Source organism: Epinephelus fuscoguttatus, linkage group LG9 (assembly GCF_011397635.1).
Source record: "Epinephelus fuscoguttatus linkage group LG9, E.fuscoguttatus.final_Chr_v1".
NCBI classification, from domain to species: domain Eukaryota; kingdom Metazoa; phylum Chordata; class Actinopteri; order Perciformes; family Serranidae; genus Epinephelus; species Epinephelus fuscoguttatus.
Window position 1 is genome coordinate 2,976,429 of NC_064760.1, and position 13,956 is coordinate 2,990,384.

A 13,956-nucleotide genomic window follows, 5' to 3' on the forward strand; every position below is an offset into this window, starting at 1 on the left:
ATGCTAACGTTATTAGCACAAGCCTATGGCAGTTTACATTGTATAAATTAGCCTAGCAGCTACTCATATGAAGCCAAGGACAACAACATTTAACAAAGGTAACGTTATAAATGGCGTAGGTTCTGTGTCAGTGCAGAGTTTGCGACGTAGGTGTAGATCACCAAAACAGTGTTTGCTTAGTGCTGTTTGATTTCATGTCTGTGATGCGAGCACCACCAGTGCGGTGAGCCTTTTTAACATCTAATCTGTATCTAATAAGTTACAAGTCATAATTCTAGTTATAGATATCTGTAATTGTATTTTAACCTGTCATAATGCCAACTGTAGATATCCAACAGTATTTTGGATATTCAAAATTATATTTTGGATATCTGAAATTAAATGACTCGTAACAACTGGATTGTAAAAAAAGAGTAGGAACTCTATTGCAGATAGTCAGACTATTTATGCAAGATATCTAAAATAATGTTGTGGATATCTAAAACTGAAAGCCCAATACACATGAATTGCAGTGATGTCATTTGTCCGAGGAAGAACGACGTTGTGGATACCTGGCCCCCGGAGGACCAGCGTAGTACGAGTGTGTCTTCCATAAAATCAGCTTCATACCAAATGATATAATTGGTAAAAATTAAAACGACCTGGAGCTGGATCAACTCCAGAAAGCAGATGGAGGATTCAGAAATGACTAATTCATTTTAGTTTTTGTTAAAATATTTACTCGTCCATTATGAGCTTCTTGTCTGCTGATGATGGAGCTGCAGGTCTGATGGTTTCAACTCAAACAACCTCCTGCAGCTCAAAACATATCCATAGCCTCACTGTTAGATTACAGAAGCGTCTAATGTCTCTGACGGCCCTCAGTCGTTTATAACGAACTTTAATGTCGTCTGTTAATTGTTGTCTCATGACTCTATTAAAAGGTCTGCCGTCTCCATCCACCTTTAACTCGTTGACACTGCGCTCGGAGCTCCACATTAACTCTACATTATTAAAACTACTGCAGGCAGTTGGCTTCAGTTCTGGGAGTCCAGTACAGAGAGAAGTCCAGGACGTGTTGAGTCCAGCTCTGTGCAAAGACTTTAAAGAACTGAGGAAGATTGGATGGTTGCACTGTTTCGATCTATGTGCAGCTGCCTGGATCACAAGTCATCTCACCAAATAACAGTCTAATATTTCAATGGTGGATATTCTGGGGGTGAGCAGTGCAGTGAGCCTGAAGGCAGCTGTTTACAAATGTTTTTAATGTTAAAGATTATTAATTTTTAGTTTTGCCTCCCTGCAGATGATTCCACTCTAACAAATATATAAATGTACAGACACATAAATGGAGTTATTCATCCCACGCTGTTTGTTGTCAGCGGGTGTATAATGCTTTATTAATGCGATACAATTATGTCTATTAAACCAGGGAGGGCTTTGAATCATAGTGTTGTTTAGTAGAGGTTCCTATGGTCATGGAAAACCTGGAAAAGTCACTGAATTCCTAAACCCCTTTTTCCAGGCCTTAAAAAGTCATTCAAAAGTTTAGAAATGTTTTCATGAAAATGTGTCGCACCCTGTCAGTATTCTTCAGTTATATTCTATGTATAGACATTAGCTGTGTATCTTACCTCATCGTGAGTTGTCAGTTATCAGTTGTCAGTCCCCTTGAGTTTTCATATCTTATTTTTACTGGGATGTTACTGGAAGTTTTGTCTTTCCATCCAGCTGCAGTGAGAAAACAAACAGAAGTAACTGTTTGAATACAGAACTTGTGACAAAGTATTTACTGATTTATGACTTTTACTCAGTTTGTGTTCTCCTTCCACATCTTAACATTTAAGGTGATCCGATTGACCTATGCCTAAGCCCCGCCCTCAGACGCGATGAGCCAATCACAGGGCGTATAGCCATTCCCATACACTGGGACATTCTCTGCCTGGACGTCCATTGAAATGCATTACAGAAAGTCAGTTTGTTCGGTTTTATGAGCTTTTTCTGAGATTTGGAGTCTAAAAATGGTCAAATGGTGTGCATGGGGTACATGCAACTCTGACACAAGGTATCCTGAGAGGCTGGGCGACCAGGTGTATTTTTACACTTTAAACCACATCTCAACCGAGAAAAGTGTCTCCTTTGGATAAAGTTGTGTGGTAACGTTAGACCACAACATCAACTCAACGTGAATAAGATTAACAATGATGTCTACATCTGTTCTAAGGTAAGTCAACATTGTGTTTGAGGCAACGTATTGTCACTTTGCTGGAAAGAAATATAAAGTTATCTTTAACATCTCTAGCTAACGTTAGCTAAAGTTAGCCTAACGTTAGCTCCTAGCTGCGTTGTTCATCATGTCACCTTGTTTGCTGGGAGTTCATTAGCCTATTTTGTTCTAGTTTTGTACTTTGGTGATGGTACATCATTGTTAGCTGTTGTCCAAAGGGCTCTAGTTAAGCTAACGTTAACTTCTGGAGCTTAGCTTCATTAACTTATCTGTAATGGCAGAGATAACAAAGGTTGGCAAACGTTATGCTGAATGATTCAGTGTAAATACTGTAGCACCAAACTAACGGAGAGACACTCTTGGTAAAGATGGTAAAAAGGCCGTTATCCTTTTCTCATATTCTGAGCCAAAAACCTTAACTTCAGTGGCACTTTGATGCACCAAAATTTGATCGTTATGTCTCCAAAAATCATCAATTGCCTTGTGCTAAACGCACTGTACTGGGACAAAATATCAACATTCAGTGACCGGGGCTATGGCAGGTGTCAAAGTGAGTGGAGGGGGGCGTGACTTAGCCATAGGTCAATTGTTAGGGCTCATTCTTGCTTAATATTAGATATGGAGATGAACAGAGCTCTCTGTCCGTACTCTGTGTTCATTTCGTCTGTATTTGTGCACATTTCCTCGAAGCTTACAGATATGGACAAAACGAAACAGTACCACCAGAAATCGTGGAGGCAGTGTAGAGTAGTTCATGCAAGATACAACTGAAGGGGACAACAAACAAAGTTAAATATTGGTGGAACAAAACAAATTGGTAATGTAGAGAGAAAGAGGTCCTCTTCCACGTGTGAGGATGTAACGTTACATGGCTGTTGTTGTTGTGTGAAACTTTTGACTCCGCCCCCTAGTGCCTTCTATTGGCTGTGTCTATGCCAACATAAAAGACGCATGGAAGTATGAGGGCAGTGACATTTACAGTGAGTAAATGAAGTATAAACCAGGCTTTAGGATTCTTGTGTTTCCATGAAGTGAAAACCTGAACGCTTCAGCTCATCACAAAATATCTGAAGTCACGCAGAGGTAGAAGTGGGGTCATATTTCCTCTGATCCTGCAGGTATTGGGGTCAAACCTGCGAACAAAAGCTGCTCTCCTCCATCTGACGCTGTTGAGCAGGTAAATCCTTAAATTGCATGAACCTTGAACAGAAACCAGGAACCAGTCTGTGGCCCAGTTGCTCCCTGGCTGATTCCCAGTCTCCTCTCCTGCTCTCAGCCGAGCGTCGATGTGACAGCCACTTTGAAATTAGGCAGCACATTAAATTAGGGCTTTAAAATCCTTTTGGAGTCGCTCATTCAGACGTGAAAAGATTAAGGGGCGACGATGAAAGGGGATTCTAGTTAAGACCTACATTATCGCAGACCTCAGCGCCCAGACAAAAAAAAAAAACTGTGCGGCGCATTTGAAGCCATTTGAGGATCAGTGTAAATGATTTCTTTGTGGACGAGTGAATGAAATTATAGAGCAGGGACCAATGCCTCTCTCTCTTATCAACCTTGCAAATGGACAGGGCCTGCGAATCAGACACACTTTCATTTCTGACAGAAAAGGCTCAGGGGCAGAGGAGCCAAACACCAGGTGAAGTTATTCACCTCAAGGTAATATTTACCGAGACGGGAGAGAGATGGAGAGAAAGGAGAGGAGTTCAGACTCACCATGAGCGCAGGATGGATGATGGATGGAACAAACAAACTGAGACTTCAATTAAAAATAAATGGAAATATCTCATTTCCCCTTTCACAGATTGGATTTATATTGCAGGAGTTTGTTGCCTGGTTACCTCTCATTGCCCCGCTCATTTCCAAATGTTGATTAGTTCGGAGACAATAAATAAATCGATGGCTGCGGGTTGCCAGGCCTGATTGTTTCCGGGGGAAAAGGGAGAGCGGTGGTCCTCCTGAGTAGGAACGTTAGGCTGCTCGGAGGAAGTGGACCTGAACTGCGACGTGACCGCCATCTTAAACACCTCAGTAGGGTTGTTCAAGGGCGTAGGTTTGGCTGTGCAAGTGTGAGGGGATTAACAATTTAGTTAGAGTCAAGGGGTCGACCCGACATCCAAAAACACTTTATAAAGGTAGTGAGTGCAAACCTCCATCAAGGCTGCACAGTCCTCTGATGAATATATTTGACGATTTATTCTACATTTCTACAGTCAACAAAAACACTGTTTATTTACAGCCCGATATACAGTATCTTCTTCCTCTGTGCCATTAAAAACACGTCAGTGAGCCACACTGGATGTTCCTTCATTACCATAAACACACACACTGCAGCTTATTTTGACCTAATCCCACAAAAACTCACCACAGCACCAAATGTGGATTAAAACGCAGCTGAAAATAGTTCCCAAAACAAATGCAGTATTTCCTGTATTTCACAGGAACCAATGGCTTTGGACCTCAGACAAGGTGGAAATGTGACAAACTAACATACAGCTATGTCACGTTTGAACAGTCTCAGTGTTTGAATGTATTTGTTCCTTGTTCCCTTCCTTTAAAGGGATACTTTGCCAATTTTCAACCAGCTCTGTATCATCCTGTCTTAAAACTCACTTTTATTCCTTGGCTTAATTCAGCGTGAGAGTTGTGTGGTCTCTGTCCCTGTTTGTCTTTCATTGTTTCTGAATCACTGGTTGGTTGCCCTGTGTTTTATGCATTTTTAGTGCTTTTATATACTTCCATTATACTTCCACTATACTATCCATTTTTATTTCATTTTTAGTTTTTTAAAATGTGGTATATAAATAAAGGGGATTGGATTGGATAACAATGCAACATGTTCTCATACCAATTCGTCACGTGCTGGGTATCCTTCTGCGTCTGCTGTCGACGCTCAGGACACTGCTACCAACCCTGGCATGTCAACATCCATATTAAATTATTATTTAATTTCATTTAATATATATACACCCCAGATCCAGCCAAACATGGTCTTTGTTTAACACAGAACCAAACCCAGAAATAATTAAGACAAAATACAAAACAGAGCACGTTATCTGAAGATACAGTAGAAAAATTTAACTTCTTCCAAAAACACTTGGACGTCACACTGCAAGATGAACATAAAACTACACAGAACACCTGAGGTCTCAAAGTCTTGGTCATAAGAAATAACAAGGAACTGGACAAATACCAATGATCATCATGAACCGGACTGTAAAGTAACAAACAACCACACACAACCATGACACACACTGAAAGAACTCACTCATCTACCTCCGAGACAACAGACACAAAGCGTGACACTATGACACTGAAAATCTTTGAATACACTGATCACAGTTTACAGGATTTTGAACATGTTATAGACCCGGACAATAATTTACTCTCCTCCATCAACTATAACTGCTGCTACAACACTGATGAACAGAACAACCACAACTTCAAGTCAGATGGCAAATGATCAATTATCCACTTTCCTATCCTATCCATTTATTTATTTTTACATGTTCAAAATAAATATCAAATATCAAAATATCACCTTATGATGCAGAACTTTGTCTGTTGGTAAAATACCTTCGAATTTCAGTCAGTCGATTTTTGCCGACTGTGTTGACTAGCGTATAAATTCATAGTGACTTGGCCATTGTTAAAAGTGAGCTATATACTTATATTTTTACAGTATATATCAATAATTAATTCAAGCATTAAACCATCAAGTATTACAAACTAATTAATTGATAATTATAATTAATGTATTGTTTGTTGCAGTGCTGGAAAACATGCAATCAGATCATTACAATAAGTTACTGCGGATTTTTAAACATTTTACAGCGTAAAAACAGAAAACAATTTACATATTTAAATAACTGATTACTATCTACAGTACTACAGTATGTGAGATGGATGGATGGAGAGGAGTGATACGGAGATACTGACTCTGTACTCGAGGCTAAATGCACTCTGCCTGCTGAACTGCACAAAGAAACACATTTAAACTTCACATTTCCATTTCCATTAGCTGACACTCTCATCCAGAGCGAGTGCAGTGAATTCCCTCTTCACTTTTTACATTTGATGGAAGAAAATGTCATTATGCCGAGGAAAAAAAAAAGACAACTCTCCTCATCCCGACATTTTCCACTGTGTTGCGTTCAGTAGAGTGTCGGAGAGCTGTTAACATGTTAATATGTGATCAGTGGCAGGTTATCTTCTCTAATCTCACCGTGACAAACACATGAAATCAGGATGGAGTCAAATCTAATGCAGCCGTCACATTATCCAACGAGTCAGAGAGATTTATGAATCAGTGCTTCATCTCTGGGTTAACTTCAGAGGGAAGAGATTAAATCTTACAGTGAGATGGACACGTTGACTTCCTGAAGAGGATCATATGACTTTATTAGCAAGATCTCTCGTCTCAAATGTCAGAGTTTCACTAAATTCAAAAAAAAGAAAATGTTTTCATAACAAACGTCACAATTGTAGCTCCAATAGGCTGACAAACTGTGAAGAATGAAGAACATGTTAAGGTACAATGTTCATGTTGGCAGTTTACAGTCAGGGATACATGAATACGCCTGCCTTTGTGCAAAACTCTTCTATCAATATATTTAAATACATAGACAATATTTAACCTGGGACAACAAAGAGACAGGAATTATTCTCCATTGCAGTTTTTTTTGTAGTATGTGTAAAAAGTAAAATAAGATTGAGACCCTACATGAAACCATTTTTTTTTTAAAAATTTGAAGTTTCTATTAAAAGTCTGTCTTTCGAAATTAACGTAAGTGACAATTTCCATCAAGTTGCATTTTTTTCTAGTTTGCAGATGAGCAAATGTACACAGCTTAATACATGTCAACTTATATATCAGGGTATACTGTACCTTAAGACGTTAAACCGCTGCAACCCTATGGGTGACCTGCAATCATGCATCGTCCATGTTTTTCATAACATTATTGTTTAGCAATAGTTTAGCTGAGGTTGAATGACCATGAGCTAACTGATGGATACAGGACACTTAGAAAGTGCTGGAAAAACTTTATGAAAATTCCTGTGCAGCATTATCTAGTCGGCAACTTGTCAAATATTGACACTTCATCAGTGATTTTGGTTTCAAACACTTTTTTTTCCAAACCTAACCATGTGCTTTTGTTGCACGAGGGAATAAACGTAAATACGAGGAGTTTGACCATTGTAAGTTTATTTTGAAAAAGACTGTATGCATCTAAAAACCAGAAACTGCATTTCCTGTGAAAATGTGAGTGTATTGACACAATGCATGGAACAAGCATAAAGTGACATGGTGTCCCAGAACATTAACGCCTGATGCTAGTGCGTAATATGTAGATGTGAAAGTCCACTGACAAAATGGCAACATTTGACGAGATGGGAGAACACGTTGGTTTGACCCACCAACTCCCCATGAATGTAAATACAGGTGTTTTACAGACTTACGTTTAGATTGAAAAGTACTGTTTGCATCTAATGACTAGAAACTACAATTCGTGTGAATACGGAAGTGTATTTTGAAAAGACAAAATGAATGTAACAAGCGTACATTGACACGGCATCCCGGAACGTCAACGACAGATGCAGGAAAATACCTAGCGTGTCATATGTGAAGGTCCACTGACAAAGCAGCGATATTTGACGAGTTGGGATGAGAATGTGTTGGTTTTTTGTATGTTTTTATACAGAGCTGAGGGAGGTGAGAAAATTTATATTGTTTTTCAGGAGTCGCCTACTTCTGAACTACTAGGAAGAATCATTTGCAATGTTTATTCCAGGTGGCAGTGTTTCTAAAATGCACATCCTGAGGGGTATTCCAGAAAGCGGGTTATGTGAAAACTCAGAGTAAGTTAACCCTGAGATGAGGGAAACTCTGAGTTATCCGTTCCAGAAAGAGAGGTAACTGAAACTCTGAGTCAGTCACCATGGTAACAGACTCTGTGAACCTAACCTGCTCGCTGACAGGTTTTCTTCAATAAACCCTGAGTTTCTCTCTGTCTCCTCCCTCTTACACGCTGTTTCATTTCCTCATTCATTCAGTCCGTGTCAAAGCTTGTATCGAAGCGCATTCATTAGCGGAGATTTACCGTCTGTCACAGTCTAAATCCTGCTGGATATTAGTTTGTTACTCAGGACTGTCTGAAGTTACTGAATTTATGCACATCAGTCATTTCTTTGGACATCGGTTTTTGTCTTTACATTCAAATATTACACAGCGAGAATTCACCCTCAGCTCAGAATCAAACCTCTGTCCTTTTTATATTTATTATTTTTATAACACTGTGCACAAGGATCAGACTGTCAGTCTGTTAGAGCAGCTCCCAAATGTTTATTGCACATAATGTGTAGGTCTAATTATTTAAATTTTAAAAATCAGTATAGACACGTAGTATCAATGACTAATGATCTCTATCACTGATGTCACTGGTCGCACTGATGGAACATAACTCCTATAGCCTAATATTGGGGATTATATGTTCATATTTCTGAGTGAGCAATGGTGCAGCATTTCACTGTCTTTACATTTACTACATTTGTAGCTGAAATAAAGTCACTGAATGCTGTTGAGTCAAGATACAAATAGATGTCCAGCATTTTAAAATCTTCTGTATTTTAACCTCAACGTCTTTTCAAGTGCAAATCACCAAACATATTATTACTGGGTCAGACTGTGAGTTTACAGTCATGTCTTTGTGTCTTTGATCTATAGCCTAGCCTATATGTTTTAAATCTTCCTATTTTTCGGTTGCTGCCTCCTGTGTTTTTTCCCATCAGATTAAATCTTCGTTAAGGAAATGTAAGTCTGATAAATGATGACTAAACGGACAACACTGAATAAAACTTTTTTATTAACTTTATGGTTAACTTATTGACACTTTCCTCGCTCTGACTCAGGCTCTTCTTTTAAAGATAAACGTGCACCGTCTCCTACACATGCATTAATATCTCTACATCCACTGGATTAAAATGGAGGCACTGTCTTTTATTTACCTGTTGCCATGGTGAATCGTGGAGTCAGAGCTCCATTGATGATGGCTTTTTATTGTCGGCTTAACTCAGAGTGAACATACTCAGAGTTGACTGAACTAACTCAGATCAGCTGTTCTGGAACCGGATACTCAGAGTTTCCCATCTTAGGGTAAATCAACTCAGAGTTCAGGGTTAGACTCAGAGTTTGTTGAACCTCCTACCTGGAATACCCCTCTGATTGGTGAACCACATTATTATTGGAACACAAAATGGAGACACAAGATGGAGGCACCTGTCGAGCTCTGCTGAATAATAATTGTAGCTCCTTTACAACGACACAGACACAGGTCAGTTCTTTTAAACAGGCGTTTGGTTCAGGCATTTCTGTCTCTCTGAAGCATCTCCTTCCTGTCACACTGTAAAAACTATTTTTTTTTTTAGAACAAACATAACAGAGAATGCATCAGCACATTGTACAAAATGTAATGTGAAGGAAAGGAAAACAAAATGGTGGTCAGCGCAAACAGTTTTCCAAAGCTCATAAAGTCCTTTAAACGTCTCTCTGACCATCCACTTCAGTCTCAGACAAAAAGTCGAGTCTAGCAAGATGTTCTCCCCTTTGTGCCGTACACGGTCCCACAGCAAATATCGCCGTAGTGGAACACCTGACAATGAACATTGGTCCCGCCACAGAAATACAGTTAAGTAAAAAATGAACGAATGCCTCAGTAGCTTCAACCTTAGCATTCGTGTACATTTTACTTTTTATACATCAACTCCATCACGAGATTTACATTTTACCCTTAAATTATTTGTCCTTGTATTTATTTAATGATGAACTTGGTTAAACATAGTGCACATTTAAACAGCATGTCAATAATCATCTCACCATCAGTGCAGTCATGTCAAGAGTTTGACACCACAGGACGTAGAAACATTGTGGATAAAGCTACGACTGTTTGCTGACTTTGCAGCTTCAGTAAAGCGTCAATATCAATTCAACAAAACTTTGCAAAGTGATTGGTGTTCCTCACCTCTGATCAAAACCACCTGTCGATGCTTTCAGGAGCAAAGTATTTGTATTAACAGACACTCACCTTCATTAATTTTCTGCCATTAACCTCAAAGTTTTCATCTTCAAAGTTTCCTTCAGACTCATAAATCCTGTCAGAATCGTTCTGCCTCTCATTGTACGTTTTTCATCTGGTGAAACCTTCAAGCCCGGCAGCCTTCGTCTCTCTGTCTCTGCTTAACGAGCTGTTTTTCTGTTGATGGATGAGGAGCTAATTAACACACAGGTGTGACAGCAGACTCAGGTGCTCTCATCAACATGACAGCAGCATCACCGCACAAGACGTCGAGGTCTGGATTGTATTATAAGAAGAACTTTTAAAGACCTTCCTTTAATTCTGATATTTAAAGTACATCACATATTTTATCCTTCACAGCTCTTATCCAACAGTTTGTTTAAATCCTGGTACAAAACATTTTATTGATCATCAATCCTTGATCACTTTTGAATTTAACTTATTTATTTCTAGTACTGAGATTTTGTTTCTCCTCCATCAAAGCGTCATGTGAATCCACATGCAGTCTCTTAATAGATTTTTACATCCATAATCCATACGTAATTACATCAGGTCTTTATGGAGACATGCAGCAAGTCACCCAACCTGCCAGGAAATTGATTTATTGATCACCTCAGAGACCTGCGAGCGAACAGAAACAAAGCTCGTCCTCCTGACGTCTCATCATGCGGACAAACATTTAATGCATCAGTGACGAGACATTATTGAGTCACATCAGCATCTAAAATTGATCAGCCAACACCAAACAAATTAATTATTTCACAACAAAATTCCACTGTGGATTCTCTTAATTCCCAATCAATCAAGTCCTAATCATTTTTACCCATGCACAACGTTACAGTCACAGTCGGTGCAGCTTGGATCAGCATTGAACTCTTCAGGTGAAATCATCAGTGTAAAGATGAAGAGCTGCATTAGGAGCTGGTTCTTCGATAAAAAGTCAAAGTTTCAAGCCTATGTCTGTCAAACCTTTGAGGAATCAACACGTTCTCATCTCAACTCATCGTATATCATATGACTAGCGTCTGTTGTTGATGCTCTGGGCGCCGTGTCAATTTACACCTGTTACATGCACTGTTTCTTTTCAATATGCACTTTGTTTTCACAGGAAATGCACAGGTTCTGCTCGTTAGATGCAACAGTCTTTTTAAAAATAAACTTACAACATCAGTAAAATGCCTCATACTTCTGTTTATTTCCTTGTGCAGCACGAGGACGTGGTTAGGTTTAGAAAAAACGTCATTGTTTGGCTCAACATTCACAGAAAGAAAAAACAGTGGACTCTCGAGTACAAGTTTGAGTTAGTTGGACCCAAACCTGCCGGGTGGCGTTAGAAAGTTGTGTTATAAACTGATGCTGCCCAGCTGTGTATCGTACTGCTGCAAAAACCTTTTTGTGTCGCCACCAAAAAGTTAATCTTTGCATTGGTGTCTGAGGCTGTAATCATGGACAGAACGGTGGTACACAGTAAAGTCGAGATGAAATGACAGGGAGCGGGCGCCCAGTGGGTTAGTGGATACAGCAGGCGTAACTGAGGTAAAAGGTCTTCTTAACCTTTTTAGATTACAAAAATAAATTTCTCCATTTTCTTAAATTAAAATCTGATCATGTTTTCTTCCCATAAAACAAAATACGACGTGTACCTACCGATTTCAATACTTGGTTGATACTTGCTAGAGATGCAAATCTTGAGGATATATCCGCGACATCCGCACTGTCTGTTTCAGGAATTCATGTTCTGTCTATCATTCTGACATGGCAAAGACGATGTGATGTAAATTCATGTGACCGTGGCGTACAGTTCGCTTATAGCCGAATGTTACCTTTTTACCTCTGATGATTGTATTCACGCCTCAAAAAATCATTAAAGCCGTCTTCATTTGTGTCGATTATCTTGCTGAACAAAACATGTTCGTATCATAAACATTTGTTCGCAATAGACCTTACTTTCTGCAGTTATCTAAAATCCAAAGGAAAAATCCCATCAGGCTTTTTGACAAGGGAACCAGGGCAACGCTAACTTCTGCATCAGCTGACAGAAAAAAACGTCAACCGTGGAGCGAAACAAATCCCCACAGACTAAACTTAGTCAAAGAGACAAGCAAAACTGTTGACAGGACCGCTTGATCTGCAAACAAGGTCAGTTATAACTGTACTGTGAATTTTTTATCCGTGGAGGTTTAATATTTGTAAAACTTTCCTGTAGCTGAGAAAAGCTTTTTAAAATCGGTGATGTCATCACAATTTGAAGTCTATAAGCTGAACGGGAACTTGCCACATGTCCCAGAAGGAAACCCTGAAGTCAGAAACTCTTTTTATGCGCCAGGGGAGCAGTTCCCATCAGACTGAACAGTACAGCTATGGACAAGACAGATAAAAGAAAGACTGAAGGAAAATCTGGTTCCTTGACTGCTCAACGCAAAAAAAAAAAGCTCTAGCCCCACAAATAAATCGTTGTAAGTATTTTGCAGCGAGAAGAACTAAAGATTTGAAAATCATTTATATGTTAATATAAATTGAAAATGTCTTTGTTGTGACGGCAGCTGCTGATGTTTCCTGATGAACTCGAGGACCCAGCTCGTCTCTAACAAGATGTACGTTGTCGGGAGTGAACTGAAACTTCTTCCTTTGTTTCCTTCCAGAAGCTTCAGGCTTCAGATTCTGGTTTATTATTCACGCTCTCCACTGAGATCTGCTTGGACATGTTTGTGTTAAATCTGTGCCCCCTTAAAAATTTCAGGGGTGGCCATGGCTGGCGGGTGCCTGACCTCAGACGCTGGACTGGAGGGATACCGGTGGGCCCCGAGGATTGTGGGTAAACCTCGGAGGCCTTCGGCTGGCCGCTACAAAGCCGGTCTGACAAATCAGCCGGAGGGGAGGAGGAGGAGCTGAGGGCGCTCGGAGAATAACCAAGGCCAGGAGGCCCGGGGCGATGCAGAGCAGTGCGTGGTCCACCTCTCACTCTCTGTACCTCTCCTCTCACTGCACTTTATTTTATTTTGTACGACTGATGATGAGGAAATCAATTTCAGAACAATTCACAGAACAGAACTGTACAACTTATTTAAACAGATTAATCTAACAATTGTTTGCTTCCTTTCTGTGATGACTCCTTTAATTCTCCTTATTTTATTAATTTATATAGAATTACGATAAAAACTTAGCAGTCAGCAAAATGAGCTGTTTCTTTCTGCTTGTCGTCCGCCATGTTTGTTTTCTCTGATGTTTGATCGTTGTTCGTTTTGTTAGGAAGGAGTTCTTCCTGATGAGCTGTGAAGGTCCGAGGACAGAGGATGTTGTTTGTTATAAAGCCCTCTGAGACAGACTGGGCTTTATGATATTGGGCTATAAGTAAAACTGAATTGACCTGAATATATTTTATTAATGAAAATTCAATATATGTACATATATTACATTTGTGTTTGGGAGGATCTGCCTGAAGGAAGGTCCACGTCTGAGCAAAACAAAAGTAGCTGTTTTATTTTTCATTTATTTTACACCAACAGCTTATGAATTATAAGTCAAAGTGAAATTAAAGCTGTGGTTATGACTAAAAGGTGAAGTGTGTCAGATTTGGGGGATTTGGTGGCGTCTCATGGTGAAGACTGTAGTTGTATTTCTTCAGGGGTCATTGTTCAAGAGGTTCATATTTTCTTTAATTTATTTAAAAAAAATTAA

General features: G+C 39.4%; 1 long non-coding RNA gene across 1 annotated transcript in view; it reads right to left on the reverse strand.

Moving 5' to 3' along the window:
- LOC125894829 (uncharacterized) overlaps nucleotides 1-10,378 on the reverse strand; it is a 53,836-nt gene extending 43,458 nt beyond the window's left edge. Inside the window, exons 1-2 of the long non-coding RNA XR_007450118.1 lie at nucleotides 10,288-10,378; nucleotides 1,614-1,710 (exon numbers count right to left, since the gene is read on the reverse strand). This is a non-coding gene — a long non-coding RNA (uncharacterized LOC125894829). The remainder of the gene's footprint in view (nucleotides 1-1,613; nucleotides 1,711-10,287) is intronic.
- Nucleotides 10,379-13,956: the final 3,578 nt, after the last annotated feature.